Raw genomic sequence first — 21,359 nt, forward strand, 5'->3', positions numbered from 1 at the left:
GACAAGATTGGGGGGAAAAATTATAATGAAGAAAGTACCAGACACTAAAACAAAGTTTAACTCATAACTATTAAAATAATATGCTCAAAAAAAAGTTCAGTGCAAGAGGATAGAAAGTCCAGAAACAGCTAGGTAGGTATGGCAGTTTGGTACCATATTCTTGATCGTGATATTTCTGATACCAGGATATGACTCAAGAATTTTAAATTGCTAGGTTTCTAAATCAGATGTGAATCTCACAGTCAGTTGCATTTTAGAATCAAGGAAATAAATCACATGACATTCCAAATCAGTTAAAAAGAATTGGATATTGAACAAATGGTTCTAGGACAATAGGTTAAACTTCTAGGAAATGTCCTAGAACAAATGGTTCTAGGACAATAGGTTAAACTTTTAGGAAATGGCATAATGGTTTTCCTTATGCCATATATCAAAATTAATTCTGTAGGGTTTAAAAACCTAAATTAAAAGGAAGGAAGGAAGGAAGGAAGGAAGGGAGGGAGGGAGGGAGGGAGAGAGGGAGGGAGGGAGGGAGGGAGGGAGGGAGGGAGGGAGGGAGGAAGGAAGGAAGGAAGGAAGGAAGGAAAGAAGGAAGGAACAGAGAAAGAAAGAAAGACAAAATGCAAGTGTGTTTATTCTCATAAAACTAAATTATTTACCTGAAGAGCCTGTAGTAGATATTAGGCTCTATTTTTTTTCTTTTGTTTGATTGCCTAGTAAGTGAATACACCCTCCACTGCCATGAAATTTTGTCATTATGTAACTAACACTTGAAGAGTAGAGTCCCTTTTCCCACTGAAAACACAAAAAAGGGCCCAGTAATACTGGAATTGTGAAATAAAGTATTGATATACCCATGAAGTTCTGTATACCACTACAAATCATGTTTGAAAAAATAGATAAATTTGTTAAGAAATGTTCAAAATATAATGTTTGCTAAAAAATGGGATGTGATCAAAATTTTAGAATATATATTTATACATGCATACATATGTGTATAGGCACATATCATATAAAATTACTGAAAGAAAAACCATGAAAACAATAACAATGCTTATTACTATGTAGCAGGATTTAGGGTAATTTTTACTGTCTTCGATACTATTTTCTATTTTCTGAATGTCATCTGAATTTCCTCATCATCTGCCCACACCTGAATAGATCAGAGAAGTAACTACCCAGCTGGCTGGCAATTTATGGTAGAGCCAAAATCATGCTCAAGTAGAGATATGAGTTCTTAGTTGAATAAATCAGATTCTCTCTCTGAACAGTTTCAATTGGAAAATGTCACACAAATGGTATGTGGAAAGAGAGGCCATGAAATAGAAAGGGGCTGTGTGTGAGCCACATTAAGCCAAAATATAAGAAATAAGAAACTACATGGGAGAAGAAGCTAGTAGGCAGAGAAAAATTGAGGTTAGTAATTAGTTGTGAAAAGAAAACTAGACACACAGAAAGGGAAACAATACATGGAGAATAAAGATCCATGACTTCAGCTGCTTCAGATCCTACAAATGCTTTGCATCTCCTATCAGTCCTGGAGACCCAATAACACCATGACTATTAGTCATAGATGCTTATGAAACATCTTTTTCTCCTATTGACCTTTACAATTAAAAACCAAAAGAGTGAACAATATATAAAAATTCATGTTTTGTACAAAAAAATAGAATACAAGAGTCTATAAGCCCTAAAAAGACAGGAAACTCTCAATTGTTAGTGTTAACATTGGTTATCTCCAAGCACTGGAATTATAAGTGATTTTTTTTTCATTTTTATACTTGTGGCATTTTTCAAGTTTTCCACCATGAACATATAATACTTTTATAATCGCTTATAAAACAAATAAATGCTATTTTCGATGGCATGTGTGTGAATATGTTCTATTGACCTCACGCTGATAAAAAACCTTCATAAATTTCACCACTAGTTTCCTTGCTGAACAAGACCAAGACCTTTGCTGATATGCATCTATTTCCCACATTTTTTACAACTAAACCAAATAACCAAGTGTAGTTGTTCTGGGCCAAAGTTTGGATCCAAGGTCAATAGATTTTCCCTGCAGTGACTGAGTGGATCCAACATACTTAGAATGGTCACCCACTGACTCATGTAACAAGCATTAGTGTTCTGGAACCGGAAATGTGTATCCATCCTTTTGAACACAGAACGCATCTGTTTACAGAGTAGTCAGCTTGCTCTAAGAATCTTTATTAAATCAAGTTGTAGAAACAGGGCCTCACATGAGAGTATTCCACTTTTCCCCTGTGACACCACTCTGGCGTCAGAGTCCGTTTTCACCCCCGTCTTCCAAAAAGGAGAAGCAACCCCAAACAGAGAATTTAAAAGGGAGAGAAACTCAAGCAGGGCAGCCTGTGTGGAAGTAAGTGTCCAGCCTCCTTCTCCACTCTCTAAAACCTGCCACCACCACCCTGCCCAGATCCAATCTCACGTCCCTGTGCTGTGACCTTGACTCCTGTCAAATACTCATCTCTTCGGGATGATATAGATATGTGGAAGCTTGAAACGGTCCTAAAACTAAGGTGTATGAAATCTTGAATTAGACATTTAACCTTTTCAAACTTCAACTATAAAATGGGGGTGGAGGTGAACTTGTTATGAGGTGATCTGGATTGTTCCAGCAGCTCAAGGATCTATGCATAAGAAGCTATAAAAATAAGCAGGGCCTACCAGGGAGGACACAAATGCCATGATGCTCCCCAGGCCTGCTGCTGTCTCTGGGAATGTTTGAAACAACCCGGATGACACTCCTATAAACACACATACCCTTTCTTTACCACTCAGTAAAGCTGCTTTCTATGTACTTTTACTGTCTTTTGCCTACAGATTTGCTGTTGAAAATACACTGCCGAGAGTTGGAAGTTTGCTATATTCGGACGACCCTCCAAACTCTGAGTTTTGATCTTATTAAAATTTTGATATGTGTTTTCAAGACACAGCTAGCAAAATAACTATCTGGTTCTAAAAGTCCTGAACTTTAAAAGACTTCTCAAGTACCAACTCATGCTCCAAAGATAAATTTGAAAGGAGTGGAGTCGAAATGAATCATAAACATGTGGATTAAATTTCCCACAAGTACCCAACCTTTTGAAAACTGAGAGAAATATGCTCGGGGGGAAAAAAAGTCTTAATTCTACAAAACTCAAAATCATCTCTAAAAGAATGAGACATTTGCCAAATGCTTGAGTAAAAGGGGCAACACATCGATGTAACCTCCTTTGATCTGATCTGTAGAGTCGGGATAATCCAAATGACTATGTGCTATATTTTGCACATCCTTGTGTATGCCTGCCATCATGAGATACAACCTCGGGTCCCAAGATGATGTGAGAGCACAGAGCCCTGAGCCCACCCTGGTGCATGGTTTGCCCTTCTGCTCATCAACCCAAGAGCCCCACCCACCATGGGGCAACTCTCAGCACCATAATGGTCAGATTGGGTGTAAATTTCTAAATCCAAGTTTGTTAGTGATGACATAAGAAAATGAAATAGCACATTCAGCTGTTTAGATTTTAGGAAATGCTTGCTATAGCAATGCCATGGACAAAAAGGACCACATTCAGAAGCTTAGCACCCACCCTCCTCAGGGTTCCAGCCATCTTGGTTTTTTCTCTACTACTAGCAAACTACTCATAAGAATTTTTCGTAGTCTGTCTACGTTCTCATCAACTACCTACTGCCAACCCCCCTGCAACCAGGCTCCTGACCCAATATCCCCGTCATTATCTTTACCTTTTGGAAGCATTGGCCACATTAAACCACTGTCTACTTTTCTTCCTTGTTTCTGGGACAGAACACGTTCCTGGTCCTCCTCTTGTTTTCGTCATGCTTCTGTTCTTGCTCTTCTTGCTGTTTCCCCATCTCATCCACCTCACTTCCTGGCATGGCCAGCACTGCCTACCAAGGAAGTCACCTTGCTCACTCCAACCTCCAAGGGCACCTGGCACCCGGCCCCAATCCCTCTCTCCAACCTTATTTTTCTTCCCCTACTGTAGTTGACTCTCTGACTCAACTGGACTTCCTGCTCTTTCCTTTAATGCCAGAAGACTTCCCATTACAGTAGGTTCCCTCTTATCTCCCATCTGCACTGGGCAAAAAATCATACCAATTCACCCAGATTGCCCTTAAATGCCAAGTACTTCCTGATAATTGCCAGTGTGCACGGCCCCCAACAAAGTGCTCATTTCCTTCTAAAGACCCGAACTCCAGCACTATGCATTTTGTATTGTCCCTGCATTTACAGCTCTTATCCTGTCGCATATTACAATTCTTTGTTTTATCGCCCCTACCATAAAGCATGCTCCCTGAGAACAAGGACATCGGCCCACGTACTTGTGTATCCCATCAAGGGCCAACTATCATGCATACAGTGGTATTTGCTGAAAGGAGAGAGCCCTTTTTGCAGGGCATCAGCCTCCTTATCTACAAAATTGGCATGTTTCGTGGAATATGCTTTAAAGGCACTACCAGCGAAAGAGTTCTAAGGGTCAGAGCCATTCCAGCCATCCCTGCTTCAACTGGAAGCTGGACTACCAAGTGGGAATACAACCTTGCAATGGTGTAACAATGTAGGAATGAAAGCGTTGAGATTTGAGGTCTCATAATAAATATTTCATAAAGGTTCCCCCTATCCTTTTATTGTGACACAATAAAGTGTGCAGAGCCTAAAATTAATAGTGCTGTTTTTTGAATGAATCACACACTCCCATCGAACAGGGCAAGATAAGGTGAGAAGAGTCCCATTCCGCACACAAGCAACTTCTCTAAATAGCTTCAAATTGGTTTCCTAAGAATTGACCTATAAAAGTTGTTTTTTAAGCCTTCCAGATAGACTCAGTCTATTTTATAAACACTTCCTCAGATTTATGTCTGGCCTATAAAAACCAGGCTGGGACTTTAGTTGAGGGCAGGGAGAATCATATTTGGCTCTGATACCCTGGAGCTCCACTATAATGCTATTTGTGCAGCCCACGCTGGGGGCCTTCCTCCTAGGTGAAACTTCCTTATAAGGAGGTCTTTTTTTATACTTCAATAACTATCCCCACTTTGGAGAGCATCCAAGATGGATTGTCCTTATACCTAGCTCTATAGCCAAGAGAGATATAGTGAGGTCCCAGTTTATTTAGACAAAGCTTTGATAACCAGAGTCAACTATTCTTTCTCAGCCCAAGGCTTATAGTGCAGCCAAAAGTCTGTAAGGAGCAAATGCACTTGTAAAACATTGAGTTTGTGAGCACTTGGGGAAGCTGTCACCTGTAAAACTGCACAGGCATGTCCTGCCTGAGTCACGTGAGTTGTAAGAAGGAACTTTGGATCAAAGTCGGTGGCTGTGGTAGGTGTAAGGACTCCTAATGAGGTCACAGTGAACACTTCCAAGCCTTGAGGGAAATTAAGCCTGTTCCTGCGATCTCTGTAGGTATCAGTCACAGAGGACATTTTAGGATGGGAAGACAGGGGAAGTGTAATTGACGGAATAACAAGTATAATGTCATTGAACTCCCTTCATTTAGAGATTTTTTTTTTCTTACATTCCGGCCTGCTTGTTGTTCATTTTAGAAAGCTTTAATCAGTAACTGTGAACCCTGAAAAATCTTGTTTTCTGAAGTAGCTAAGCAGAGAAGAGAACTTGAACTCCATGGTCAGAAAATAAGATCAAAACAGAAGCTCTGTCTCCAGATCTAGATGGCACACTGAGGTCACAGTGCAATCTTTTCCTCTAGCCCCTAAACCTGGAATTGGCAGAAGAAAAATAAAAGAGCTCGTAATTATAGTAAGAAACAATGGTTTGCTCAGAGGACCAGAAATCAGTGGAAAATAATGAAAGAGAGAAGACAAAGGTAATTAGATGGCAGAAGAGGACAGGTGTAGCCTCCCGCTTCCCCCATCCCCTACTCCATGAACCCCCTCACCATCTTGTGCAAGTTTTAAAACCATAGCTTCAAATTGATTATGCACCAGTTCTCTACAAGACCCCCACGAGGAATAATCTCATCATGCCCCACCTCTCTGGGGATCACAGTTCCTTCTAGGTGTCCAAGCTAAACCCATCCTTGATCATTGGGACTCTTCTCCTCACATTTCGTATTCTCTCCAGACTGATCCAACTCACCACCCACCCCCTTGCTCTCTAATGCGCTCAACATTATCTCTGGAACTCCTGATTTTTGATCCGAAAGCAAAAGCTCTCCTATACCCTCAGTCTCTTCTCGGAAAGCCCTTGCCTTTTCCTTATCCAGCTGAAATCTTGGTGTGTCCTGACGATCCTGCTATTTCTACAACTCTCTTAAGTTAGTGTTTTCCTCCTAAATGCATATGCACTGAGATAAAAAAAAAAAATTTTTTTTTAAAGTCTTTCTTTCTCCCATCACCACTTTCAAACCATTTTTCCTGCTTCAAAAATCCAAACTTCATATATGGAAAGGTAGAGCAATTCTCCTCCACTATCTTTGTCACATCTCTAACACTAGTTCCACCACACTACATAAAACTGGAAGGATTTGCACCAAAATATTAACAGGGAGCATTTGCTCTTAGTGAGTTATATGGGTGATTTTTCTTCTTTGTATTGTTCTGTTTTACTAAATATGCATTACTTTTGTTCACTTTTATTATTTCCTTTTGTTTCAGTTTATTTCTTCTACATATAATTTCTTCTTTCTTTTGGTTTTGGTTTTCTCTTGCTAAATTTATGAGATGAATGACTAATTCATTCATTTTTCAACTTTCATGTTTTTTTTCTATTACGTAAATCTGAATCTCACATGTTTTGGCATATATTACAATAATTATTTATATGATCCTAATTACTTCATAATTTCCAATACAATTGCTTCTTTAGCCACTTCTTGTAAGTGAATTTATTTAGTTCCCAAAGATTAAGAGGTTTTCTTCTTACTTTTTAAAAAATGTGCATTGTGGCTGAGGGATGTGTTCTGTGTGATATTAATTCTGTGGTGTTTGTAGTCATAAGGTTTACGTTTGTAAATATAAAGGTTTTATGTGCTTTAAAAAATGGGGGAGACTGTGTCCAGGAATATGTATTTTGACATTAAGTCATCTTTGCTAATCATGTTGTTCATATTTGGTATAGCCTTATAAATATTTTGCCTTTTTTTTTCATTAGTATCTGATAGTGACATGTTAACATCTCTTAAACTAATTGGAATTTGTTAATTAGTTTTTCTTTGTAGTTCTGTCCATTTTTTTCCTTATATATTTGAGTTTAGGTCGTTAGACTAGAATTGCTATATCTTACTTGTGAATTTTTTTCACTTATCACTGAGTATAATCTTTTTTATCTCCATCAATGCATTTTGCCTTAAAAATAATTTTGTCTGATAAGAATTTCACCAACCAAATTTCCTTTGTTTAGTATTTTCCTAGTACATGATTTTTCTCCTCTTAATTTTCAACCTTTTTTTTCCCCCTTTCCTAGCTTTTATTAGGTGGATTAAATTATCTTCATTCCCATTTTCTTTTTCACAAGCTTGAAAATTGTACATTGTATTTTATTTACTTACATACTTAAAATGCATACTTAACATTTTTTAAAAATGGAAAAAAAACAAGCCAACAAAATACCTGTCCTGCAGGCCTTGGAAGGGTTCAATTCTGATCTCCCTCCTGCCATCTGCCATTTTACTGTTTAGTATTTTAACTTCTTATTTTTGACCCTCTCCTCCAAATTAGTCCCTTGTTTGTAAGTCAATGTTTATTTAGAGTTATCAAAATATTCACCAATTTGTTTCACACCATTGTAACTCCAATCCCTCTCCAATTCTGTGTGTTCAATTGTCTCCTTACTGATGAACACACTTTCATGGTTATTTTAGCAATGGTTAGTCAGAGTTTTCTTGAAAATGTTCTTATTTAGCCCTCACTCTTGAATGACACTTTTAGCTGGGTATAGAATTCTAAGATGGTGGCTTTTTTCCATTAGCAGATTGAAAGCATGATTACATTGTATTCTGACATATATTATTACTTATGAAAAGTCTGCTGTTAGTCCCATAGTTGTTCTTTTGAGAATATTCTATCTTTTATTCCCTGTGTTTAGAATTTTTCCCTTCCCAATGTTTTACAATTTTACCCCGATATGTCTAGGTGTAGACTATTTTTAATGTCCTGCTTAGGACTGTATATATTATTTTAATCTGAAGATTTTTTTTTAATCTGCAAAATTTTCTACCGTTCTCTTTTTAAATACTATCTCTCCTCCATTGTCATTATTTTCCCCTTTTGGAATTCCTATTAAATACATGCCAAACCTTCTCATTCCAAATTTTAACTTATTTTATCTAATTTAAATCTCATCATATCTCTGTAACCCATTCTGAGTGGTTTCCACAGATCTGTCTTCTAAATCTAATTGATCCCTTATGATTTTTTGTTTCTGTGTTTGCTTTTTGTGGCTATATTTTTCATTTCTTGAAGTGATATTCAGTTGTTTTTCAAATCTGACTGATTTTAAGAGTACCTTGATTTTTTTTCATGCTGCTCACTTTTTTCACTTTTAGTAATTTTAAACATATTTTATAGTCTCTTTTAGATTTTCCTATCTTTTCCAAATATTATAATATTATTTCTCCTATTTGTAATATTTGTTTTTTAAAAAACTAGAGTGGCTACTAGGCACTAGGCATTGTTCTTGGGACTTAGATTGCATCAGTGAACACAAGAGACAAAGTTCCCTGTCTTCATGGGGCTTGCACTCTAGTGGCGGGAGAGAGACAATATATAAGATATACAAAATACATAGAATGTCAAAAGATGCTAAAGCTAGGGAGAAAATAAAGCAGAAAAGTTGGAGAGAAGGAGTGAAGGCTACAATTTTAAATAGTGTTGTCATGGAAGAGACGTGTGTATGGTGGGAACAAGAAAACAAACCCTGCAGTTATCAGAAAAAAGAACACTCCTAGCAGAGGGGATTGTGATTTTAAATGCCCTAAAACAGGATCATTCCTTCCCTATTGGAGTAAAAATAATGATAACAGCATGATTGGAGGAACCGGAGCCAGGGGGATGGTAGAAGCTAAAGCTAGAGGAAGGACAAGTAACAAAGGGCATCAGAGCTCCTGTGAGGACTTTGGCTTCTATCTTAAGTGACATTGGAAGTCATTAGAGGGATTGGATCAGAGGAGTGACATGATCTGCTTTAGATTGTTAAAAGATAAATCTGGCTGCTTTGTTAGACTGAAATTGGACAAGGTCAGAATTAGGGAGACTAATAGGAACTATTGCAATAATCCAATCAAGAGATGATAGTGGCTTGGACCGGGATAGTATCTATGGAAGTAGTGAGAAGTCATCAGATTATGCATATATTTTAAAGATAGAGCTAAGAAAGATTTACTGGAAAAATTGGTATGGGGTGTGAGAAACACAGGTAACATCATCATTCAAAGATGACTCCAAAGTTTTTGGCATGAGCTTTGGAAGGATGCAGTTACCATTTACAGAGATAGGAAAGACTACAGGAGGAGAAGGTTTGGGGCAAGATCTGGAGTTTGTTTTGGAAACATTGTGTGCATTATTCATTACTGCATAACAAATAACCCCCAGAATTTAGCAGATTAAACAACAATCCTTTAATATCTCACAGTGTCTGAGGGTGGAGAATCTGACCTCAACTTACCTGAGTGGTTCTGCCTCAGGGTGCTCATGACATTGCAGTTAAACTTTCACCAGGACTGCAGTGAGCTAAAGGTGTGACTGGGGCTGGAGGATATGCTTTCAGAGTGGCTCAGTCACATGTCTGTCAAGTTCATGCTGGCTATTGGCTTCAGGCCTCAGTTTCTCACCACATGAGCCTCACCACTGAGCTGCCTGAGTGTCAAGAAATGGCAGCTGGCTTCCTCTATAGTAAGTGACCCGAGAGAGCAAGAGCAACCAAAAGAGAGGCCACCACACCTAATCTTAAAAGTGAAATAATGTCACTTGTGCCATACTCCATTGATCACACCAACCAGACCATAGTGCAATGTGGGAGGGGATACACAGAATGTGAATGACGGGAGCTTGGATCTTTAGGACCATCTTGGAGGCCTGCTGCTGCACATACTATATTTGAAATTCTTATCAGATACCTCAGTGGAGCTATCTTGAAGATAATCTGGAGTTGAGGACCATCTAAAGTTAAGAGGAGGGGTCCAAGCTGGTGATATAAATGTAGAAATGAACAGTGTAAGGGGAGTATTTAAATAATATCACCTAGGGGGTGAGATTAGATAGATAGATAGATAGATAGATAGATAGATAGATAGATAGATAGATAGATACAAAGAAAGATAGACAGATATGACAAGACACACAGACTGTCCCTCATGGTGTTTCATTCTTCATTCCCCACTCCCCAGGGAGATTTTTTTGTGCTGTGAGCTGTGAAACTATCTCTGTAGAACAGTATTGAGTTTGTTTATGTCGTATCCCTAGAGGTTAAATTTTTTTCTAAAAGAGTTTTTACATTAATTTCTTGGCTTAGTCTTCTCACACCAAATGATCTTCTGTCGTTTAGGTAAATACATTTGTGGTACAAGCCTGGGGTTTGACTTTCTCCAGGGTGACTTTATGTTTCTCCCACCCAAAGGAGCAATGTCCTTGCTGCTTCCCTGGTAGGTGGCATGGGTGGGTTACAAAGGAGTAGCCATTGGAGGCTCCAGGCTTCACTCAGGGAGGTCTGCTCTAGCTCCCCCTTTCAGCAGGCTGTTGCCCATCACTCCTGACCCACATGGGTCAGCCCTCAGCCTGGCGTCGTATATGTGGGTCTCACCACCCCTCATTGCTCCTACGTATTGTTCTACATGTAGCTCTTAATTTCTGTCACCTTGTGACTTCTTCTTTCTTTTAATTTGATTTGGGATTACAAAATATCTTTTATAATAATTTACCCAGAATTTCTATTTGCTTTTGACAGGAAAGGGATGTCTCGTCCAAGTTCGGTTGATCCACCATTTTGTTGGGAAGGCTTCCACATATTGCTTTTCTATTAGGAAAAATAAATACATCTAAAATTTCTTTATAAGAAACTTGATGAAACATTTTCTAGTTTTAGCTCTCTGTTACAATTCTATTGCCCACCATTCTCCCCATATAATTCCCAGACGCTATCTTAAATGCTTCCCACCCTAAAAGGCCTATTTCAAAAATTAAATTCTCATAAACTCTTCCCTTTGTTAGACTAGATTTGAGTAGCAATTCTCTCATCTGAAGTCATTTTTAAAAAGAGGAAAAATAAAAAAACTAGAGAAGATATTTTAGGCCTTCTATGGAACAAACTCTATCTAGTTCTTTCACTTTTTCTATTCAAGTCACATATATGTTGAAATTTCTTTCATAAACTGTGTTTACTTACCCAAAACTCTACTCTTTTTACATAACTATAAATGGTAAGAACCAAAGTTTCTTCTATCAAAGGTTTGGAGACAAAACACAATGAATAGCAGTTTAACTTTTTATTCAACTAAGAAAATATTATTTTCATTTATCATTAGGGAGAAATGCTCCTTTATCTTCAAATCATGAAACAAAATTATTAATCTATTTGGATAATTAGAATCTATTTAGATAATGGAACAGAATCTCAAAGCCCATTTACAACTGGCAGTAATTAAACATTGTGCCTGATTTGTAGAGCCTGCCACTTTACCTCCGATCTAGCCAATCATATTTTCAACAAACCATCTCATTTTAAATCAATTTGCAAAAGGAGGCTCTCCTCCTTTTTGAGGCTGGTTTACGTCATAGCTGCAGAATTTTGGGATGTGTTGGCAACATGCTTTCATGGCCCTCACACAGCCAGTAGCAGAAATTGAGGGTCCCAGAGTTCAAGCTGTAATATCATGCCTCCAGGCTGAAAAATACTCCTCCAGGAAGAAGCAGACTGAAGATGGGAGCCCGGAACCCCTCACATGTTCCTGGCAAAAGCCCACCCAACATGGCCCCATGCGACTGAATGGCCTCACTACCACAGTCTGCCTTGGAATGCATGATGGTCCATCTCCCCATTGAATTTAGTCACTACAGGAAGCCCAAGATTCTCCAGTGGTCCCTCATCACACTTCCACTCTGGATGTCACTTACTCCAACCCCATCTCTCATGCTTTCTCACCTCTGTACACTCATCCAATGCTAACAAACTCCCTATATTCGGAACCCTCCTCCGAATGTTCGCCTCACCTACTTGCTTTAACTAAAACCTAGCTCACCCTTGAGGACACAGTTTTCCCTACAGGCTTCCAAAGTGTTAACCACTTTCTCCTTCACATTCCTTATGCCACTGGATCAGAAGGTGTGGTTATGTCCTTCCTGCTTCTCACAGCTGTTCCCAAACCACTGTCTGTCTCTCCTCCCCAACACCCTCCACTGCAAAGCTCATGCCTTCAGATTTTACCCCTGGGTAACCCTCCATGCTTTAGTCATCCACAGACTTCTAGAAGACTCCCCTTTATTCCTTGAAGATTTAGTTCTTAATTATCTTTAATAATACTCTTGTCATGATTCCTGGTTATTATAATATCCTAATGTCGATCTTTCCAAAACACTGGCTTCTCGTATAGAACAACCTTGCCTCCAATTAAATCGTCCCCTGCCTTTTCTCAGCCTAGTTATGCCCTAGGCCTAGCTGTTAACTATTACTGCACCCATTACTCTACAATCCTAATTGCTGCTATTTAATGACTCTCTCATAACGGTCACTTACTTTCCTAGCTCATTCTTTTGAATTATCCCCAACTCCAACAATCCTGCAACCCCACCTGGACCTCCGTCCATTCATCCAACAAGCTCTCTCCATCCCTCTTCTTCTGTCATCCTCACTTCCCCTCTTACTTAGCTTAGATCCCATAGCCCATCATTATCACTCACTTGCATATTACCTCAACTCCTTTCCTTCACCTCTCTTTATTTACTGCCCTCTTCACTTTCTCTGAGCCTGAACCTGTGCATCTGAACATGGCTGGAGAAAGACATCTGATCACGATGACCAAAGTCACTTTAAATTAATGGCCACTCATTTCAAGTGGGTACTTGGTGCTGCTCAGCCATCACACCATATTTCCCTGATCCAGTCGTTTGCCCATGCACCTAGGCGACTATCACCTCTGTCTTCAAATTTTAAACATCCTCCTCTATTCTTCTTTAGTGCCCTTGGTTCTAATGTTTCTGACAACATAAAAGAAACAACAACTAAAAAAACCTCTTCCGTATGCTCTAACTACCCCATCTACCAACCTACTTATGTTATTAACCATTAAAACCTCCTTCCCTTGCCTGACTTCCTGTTTACATGAATTAATTATCTGGATAAAACAAATCCTTCCAGTAGGTACTGAATCCCACAACTTCTCACCTATTCAAAGCTATCACTTCAACAATTCTGCCTTCTCTCCCCATCATTTTTTTTTTCTTTTCTACTGTATGATCTCCATCAGAATGTAAAATGCTATATTATCTCCCATTTTTTTAAAAGGAATCTCTCCCTTGACCCCATATGCACCTTCAGTGACAGTAATTTATCTGCTTCTCTTAAAAGAAAATTCCTTAATGGTTGGAAATACTGAGTATGGACAATCACCCTCCCAGTCCCTCTTGAATGCAGTAGAATCTGGTTGTCAGCCCATTTACTCTCCAAAAATGTTCATAGGAAAGTCTCTACTGACTTCCATATTGCCAGAAACCGTGGTCAGTCCCCAGTGCTGGTACGCAACACAGATTCCTCCATCCCATCCCCAAACACTCTTTTCACTTAATGTCATAGAATCCACTCTTCCTGCTACTGCTCCCCGGGCCCTGCAGTTTTCATCTCTTCTACCTCTTCTGCTTCACCTTTCCAGCCTTTAACTGCTGAGCCACCAAAGGATCAGTCCTGGAGCCTTTTCTCTTCTCCAGCTCTATACAGTCCCTAGCTTATTTAACCCCAAATTAGGGTTTTATAGACCATATATATTGACAACTTCCTGAACTCTAGATTCATATCTCCAAACACCTATTTGCTATCTCCACGTGGATGCCAAAAATTATCTCACACTTAACACATCTTAAATCAAACCCTTGTTTCTATCTCAGCAAAACCTATTCTCTCTGACAAATGGCAAATCCATTTTTTCAGTTGCAGAAGTGGAAAGCCTAAGCATTATGCTTCCATTTCCTCTTGCTCTCACACTCCATATCCAATCTATCTACAAACCCTTTGCCTCTTCCTTGAAGATGTGTCCCAAATCCAACCACCTCTCACTCCACTTCTATTACTACAGCTCCGGTCCAGGCCACTGTCAGTTCTCCCCTGCACTGGCCTCCCTGCTTCCACCCTTGCCTTCTTCAATCTATTCACAACAGAGTTGCTAGAGAGATCCTTTCAAACTGTACATCCAATTATGACACATAGCTACTCAACCTCACTGATGGTTCTCCATTTTACTTACAGGGAAAACCCCATAATCTTTCAGATCTCTCTCTCTCTCTCTCTTTCTCTCTCCTGGCTTCTGTCATATGGGTGGACTCCTGTTGTTCTTGGAACATGAGGAGCATTCTTCCATTCTGTCCTCCGCTTGGAAATCAGATATCTGCATGGCTCACTCCCTCAGTTCCTTCAAGATCATAGTCAAATGTCATATTATCAGGCCTCACCTGAGCACCCCTATAAAACCGCAGCTTGCTAACTACTTAACCCTTGGTATGGGTTGAATTGTGTCTCCCCAAAAGATGTGAAAGTCCTAACCCCCAGTGAATGTTTTGCAGATGGTCAAGTTAAGATGAGATCATTGGGGTGGGCCCTAATCCAATATGACTGATGTCCTTATAAAGAGGGGAAATTTGGACTCGGAGACAGAGACACAGGGAGAGCACCATGTGGAGATTGGAGTTCGGCTGCCACAAGCCAAGGAACTAACAGAGAAGCTAGGAGAGAAGCCTGGAACAGATCCTGCCCTGGTGCCTTTAGGGGAGCCTGGCACTGCCAATCTCTTGATCATGGACTTCTGGCCTCGAGAACTGTGAGACAATACATTTTTGTTGGTTAAGCCACTCAGTTTTTGGCACTTTGTTATGGCAGTCCCAAAGGAAACTAATATAACAATCCCCCTTTCCAGATTTCTTTCTTTTCTTTAGACCACACAACCATCTGATATTCTATTTGATCTGTATATTAACTGCCTTCACCAAGAATTATTTTCTTATAGAAGACAGGAAGGAGATACACACACACACACACACACACACACGGTGCCAAAAAGTGTATACACATTTTAAGAAAGGAAAAAACTGTATTAAAATTGTAATACTCAATATATACTGATAATAGATGAATACAAGTCACGTTTGACTTCTGCACTTACAAGAGGTGCTCAAAGTGGTTACCATCAGCGTAATTTAATGCAGATTTTCCTTTCTTAAAATGTGTATACATGAGGGCATGGAGGGCAGTCGGTGACCACAGGATGGCCACGGGGTTTGAAAATTAATCTGGGGAACGTAATTTGGTGGTTACCAGAGCGTAAGGGGGTTGGGGGGTGGGGGATGAGGGTGAGGGGGATCAAATGTACGGTGATGGAAGGGGAGCTGTCTCTGGGTGGTGAACACACAGTGTGATTTATGGATGATGTGATTCAGAATTGCACAACTGAAATCTATGTAATTCTACTAACAATTGTCACCCCAATAAATTAAAAAAATAAAAAAATTAAAAAAAAAAAAAAAAAAAAAAAAAAAAAAAAATGTGTATACATTTTTTGGCACCGTGTGTGTGTGTGTGTGTGTGTGTGTGTTGCTATGTTCTCAGAGCCTCAAGAATTGCCTACTACCTAGGATGTGCTCAATAACTATTTGTTGAATAAATAAATAAATGAATGAATGCATTCTTTCAACAAAATTTGACTGCCTAATCATTATATGTAAAGAACTGAGCTAACACTGTGACTTCCTTGTGAACAAGAAAAGAGAAATATGCTGAGACAGACACACGTTCTGTCTTACACTTTATGGTCCACCCAACCTCAGGATTTTTTCTAAACTCTTTAATAATTAACCTGAGGATTCTTCCCCAAGCAGTCATGCTTCAATTGTTCTTGGTTTCCAGACTAAACTAACCATTTCCTTGTTGTATAAAAGAAGATATGGCCCAACAGTGCTCTTATTTTTATTTTCAATTATGCCCCAGGGCATCCTGTTAGCAAATAAATCTCCATTAACTTTCTTTTCATTTCTGTTGAATCTTTAATGGACCATTCCCCAACCAACCTGCCACCCTTCTCTCCCATACCTTCTGTGTTGAAAGTGTTTTGTTGTTGTTTTTTTCCCACTCCTCCTCTCCTTTTTATAAAACTTTAGCTTTGCCTGCAGATTTCCCAGCGACATCTTTTCAGGAGCACCAGCCTTTTAGTTTCTTAAATTCCCTCAAGATTCCTGGATTAAGATGCAAAGATGAAAATCTGGTGAATAGAAAATACTCTGATATAAACTTGACGGAAAAAAAGGAGAAATGTTGCAAACCTTTCTCCATAACTGTTTTTTCTCAACTGTATTGCACGTTTGCAACTTGGTTCTTATCCTCTGAAACTTCTGGGAAAATCAAATCTTAAATCTAAAAGTCAAAATAATGCATGTCAACTGCCATACCCCAGTTGTACCAGCAGCTAGTTTGTTGAGTCAAAAGTTACTTTGTTTTTTCCTAGTTGAGAAATCATCAAAATGTCTTTAACAAGGAAATGTTTCCGTATAGACTCAGACAGGCATTCCTCAGAATCCAACCGAAAAATGTTCCCTCCTCCAAGCAGCTTACCGAGATTGGATCTGAGTTAGATTTCTCCCTCTGTGGTATACCAAGGACACTGAGTTTAAACACTCTGGACTCAATCACATCTGCTTTGGCTGTTTTCCTCTACATGCCATCTTGCACTTTCTAAACAATAAGAGGTTTGAAGGGTGAAGTCACTGCATTTTTAAACATTCTTCACAATGCCTTTTACAGGACAGAGTAGAGTCTCGATAAAGATTTGATAGGTGAACACAAGAATAAGAAAGGTAAAACTGAAGGAAACAGACTGCCTTACCATCTCAAGAAAAACAAATTACATTCTGAATTTGAGATTCCCTAAGGGTGGGATAATCTTACCAGGACTCCATCACCTGCACTTCTCAGAATCCATTGCATTTCTGCACAGCACACTTCATCATGGAGGTCAAATTCCACCACCACAAATTCCAGAGGACCCTCTACATGGATCTCTTTTACTGTAATTTTGTTGCAAATGTCGACATCACTCCAGTGCAGCCTTCCTTCACAAAGTTCACAAAGGGCCGCAGCTGAGTCTAGCTCCCCCGAAGCAAGAGGGACTATAGATGAGGACAGAGAACAGTCTCGGGCTTCTGCACTTACATGTATAGAAGTAAGAGGACCCCACGCAGGAGAAAACCGGCCCCTGGTCTTGGAGAGTAGATTTCCACCCCTGTTCCTGCCTAAAGTCTCCATCCTGCTTTCCTGGTAGAATAATGTTTCTTTTAGGAGAAAACTTACCTACCAAACAAGGCAGCAGAAAGTTGGGTTTGACAACAGTATTATTCACAATAGCCGAAGGGTGGAAGCAACTCAAAAGTCCATCACAGATTAATGGATAGAGCAAAAGGAGGTCTATACATACAATGGACTATTATTCAGCCTCAAAAAGGAAGGAACTTTTGTGGCATTATTCCAGTTTGCAATGCAAGGTCCACTAGCCAGAACTTTAAATGATTCTGAGCTCAAAGCAGGTCTTGTACAGAGTGCCTCATGGTCTTAGTAATATTCCCTCATAAGATCCCATCTTTCCTCACATGAAGGTGTTCTCTTAATTATAAATTAATTATACAGTGTAAATAATTAAAATAGAATTATAAAATATATTATATCACATACATCATATGTACTAAAATTATAAATAAATAACTATTAATTATAAATTATCACCCAGAACATTTCCTGCAATCAAGTACCTCCTAGCAACAAGCATACACATATAGTCATGTTTTCTGCATGTTAAGCAAAGAAACAAGGTCCTTTGTTACCCTGAAAAATTTAAATGGCCACCGCTCCCAGTGTCCCCATTGCTTTCAGACTTCCTGCTAACCCTGGCTCAGAAATTAGGTTTGCAAGTCAAGCTGTCATTAAGCAGCTCTTCCTACCTCTGCAGTAGCAAGTGTCTCCGATGAAAATGGACACCCAGATAGGACCCAGCTCTTCATCCAGGTCTTCTTGATTTGCGAGGTTCCTGGTCTTGCTACTGCTTCTCTCGGGGTACCTCCAACACCCCTTTCAAATGCCAAACACAGTTTCATCTTCTCTGGTTACAATCTTAGTGACATAACTCAGGAAACACGTACAAAGATGAACGCATGTGTTTAGAAACTGTGACTTGTATCCAGACCCAGCTTCCAAAACTATCATTTCTCCTTCCATATTCTACTAAACTCACTGTCCCTGAAGATGACTTTCCAGTTAATGTTTCCTGGACTTGTGGGTTTAGATTTTTTTCAGAGATAGAAGCATCCCTGCTCCTTTCAGAATTATATTTGAAATACTTTCTGGGCAAGTAGAAAATTTTACATAGAACTCTTCCTTCTATACAGACTTTTCAAATCACATCGAGAGGCGAAACCTGTCAAGTGACATGAGCACCCTATCTTAAACATATAAAACATTCTTAATGAAACTTTTAATTTTTACAATGAAAAAGTAGCCTTAAAAAAAATGGAAAGTGTAGTGGTGATGTTGCTGCTCTTAGTGATTAATATTCTGGCTTTTCTTCACAAGATCTTTACATCTCTATCCTTCACCCGTAAGTAAAAGAAAATTAAAACGTGTTTATCAGGGAAATAGGGACAAACCCAAAGAGATTGACGTTAGAAAGTATTTAAATACGTAGTACTGTACTAGAATATCTGTCACTAAAATAGAATCTAGATATGGGTTATTACTGACTGTCACTTCATGACTTCTGGTTTGTAATTTTAGCACTTATCAGGTTCTAGTATTCTCCTCAGCAAGGCCTTGTAACTGGAGTACACTGCCACCAAGTGGTGGTAAATGCAGCGCTCATGTTAAAATAAATAGTCTGCCTGAGATCAATGGGGCATCTATTCAACAATCATATAAACATATTGTCTACTTTTGAATAGCAAAAATATGACTTTATCAGAATAGTTGAAAATTATAAAAATATTTTCAAGATAATATAAATCAATTTCAGGGAAAAAAGAAATCTATGTGGTAACCACTATCATTTAATTCCACACAATTATTAATCACCGACTGGTTTTAAGGAAAGGTCCCAAAGATAAGCAAGACCATAGTCTCTGAACTTCCATTATTAGACATGCACACAAACAAATGATTCACGACTCAACAAATATTAACAAGCACCTACCATGTGCTGGGATGGTGTTAAAATGTAAGGGCTATAAGAAAAGTACTTAGAAAATGCTATGAGGACACAGAGGAAGGTGAGATTGATTCAGACAGGCTGTAAGATTCAAAACAGATTCTCCAGAAAGACAGAAATTTGTGCGTGGCTTTGAGCCATGGATAATCTTTTGAAAACTAAAAATGGCAGAGACATACGTTTTAGACAACGGAATAATACTAGCGAGGCACAGAAGTAGAATGTGTTTTTGGAGAAGACGAATGGTCTGGCTTTTCCGGATGTGGAGGAGGTGAATGCAGAAAGGTGAGCTGGAGCAAGCACGTGAAGGACCTGGAACACATATTGAGAAACATAAATGGTCCACCATATGCAATGGGGAAGACTTTGAAGCAGAGAGATGAATGGTCATGTCTGTGTATCAATAAGAATAATGAGCTGAAGTTTGGCAGACAAGAAAGAAGCAGGTCTGGCTGCTTAGAGAACAGGGAAGAAGGGCTCATTCTAATTTTATATGAGGACCCCAACCTTTTGCAGCACCTTACCTTTCTGGGCGTTTGAGATGTGTAGGAAGGGGAGAAGAGAAGGGCAGGAAGAGAGTAAGGGAGGGCAGGAGAAAGGAGGGAAGCAGTTTGATGAGAGGGAGCCTACATGGGCCCTGTCCCTGCCCCCAGCTGCCAGCTGCCTGGGTTGCATCCAGCAGCCATTGAATCCACGATGCCAGACAATAATTTGAGTTCAAACGTGCCTCAGGTAGAAATCCTCAAAATCGATTTCTGAATGATACTGCACCCGGAACATACAATAGCACATTTTAAACTGCTTCTTTAAATGGATTTTGAGACTGGCCTCCCTGATCATGATTGAAAAATAGCAGTTGACATGTCATCACCGGGCTGATGATTTTTTAAAAATGGGGTGTACTGAGGGCTTCCTTATACACATACACACTGACTGGGTAATGAAGCATAAAAACTTTAAAAGCACCATGGAGAAAAACGTTCTCATTGACTTCATTTACGACTGCATTTCTTTTCCAGCAGACTCCCATCACAGACACATGGGGGGTCCTCTGCAGATGGGGGTTGATGCCCTACAGAGAGAGGAGGGAGTCTCTGGGGCAAAGACAACATACACAGTATCTGGAGGATTTCTACCTCTCACCTCAATTCCCCCCGTCCCCACAGGGCCCACAATCAGAGGCTCGGTCCAAAGTCAGGAAGGTCAATATCTGTTTCCTGGAGTCCACCAGTGGGAGCACTTCAGTGAGATTGTTTAGGGTAACAGAAAATCCCAAAATCGAAGGCCCCTCTTCCAACGTCCTCTAGCCTAACCTCCCCATAGGTGAGACTGCCCAGACTGGGCACATAACCCCAATTAAGCAGTTACCCTGTGAGCACTTCCTGCAAGGGCCCCACAGAATTCTTCGCTGAAGAAAGTGAGAGGGGACCGTAACCAAGTGCTACGAACTCAGGCGAAGGCATCCTGGCCCGGGAGGAAACTAGGGACGCACTCTTCTTAGGACGCTCATGGTCCAGGTCCCTGGAAGGGCTTCTGGGGAGGTGGGGCCTCCAAGAGAGATGATTATTGAGAGTCAGACTGTCCTAAACCCAGATCTGCCTGAGCCATGTTTGCTGAGCAGGTCACTTCACATCTCTCAGCCTCGGTTTCCTCATCTGCAAAACTGAGGGCACTAATGCAACAGTTCAGTGAAGCTGAAGGTTCTGGATGTGAGACTGGTGAGCCCTTAGAAAGGGGGCGTGGTGTGCACTAGGATTCATCCCATTTAAGAGATGTCACTAGAACTGAAATTAGTGGAGTGATCACATTGTAAGGTATAAAAATGTGGAATCACTATTTTGTACACCTGAAACTATTATAACTAATCTAATAGTGTAGACCAACTATACTTAAATTTTTTTAAAAAAAAGAGTGACCGTGGAGGTGGAGTAC

Source organism: Rhinolophus ferrumequinum, chromosome 21 (genome assembly GCF_004115265.2).
Source record: "Rhinolophus ferrumequinum isolate MPI-CBG mRhiFer1 chromosome 21, mRhiFer1_v1.p, whole genome shotgun sequence".
Taxonomy (NCBI): Eukaryota; Metazoa; Chordata; class Mammalia; order Chiroptera; family Rhinolophidae; genus Rhinolophus; species Rhinolophus ferrumequinum.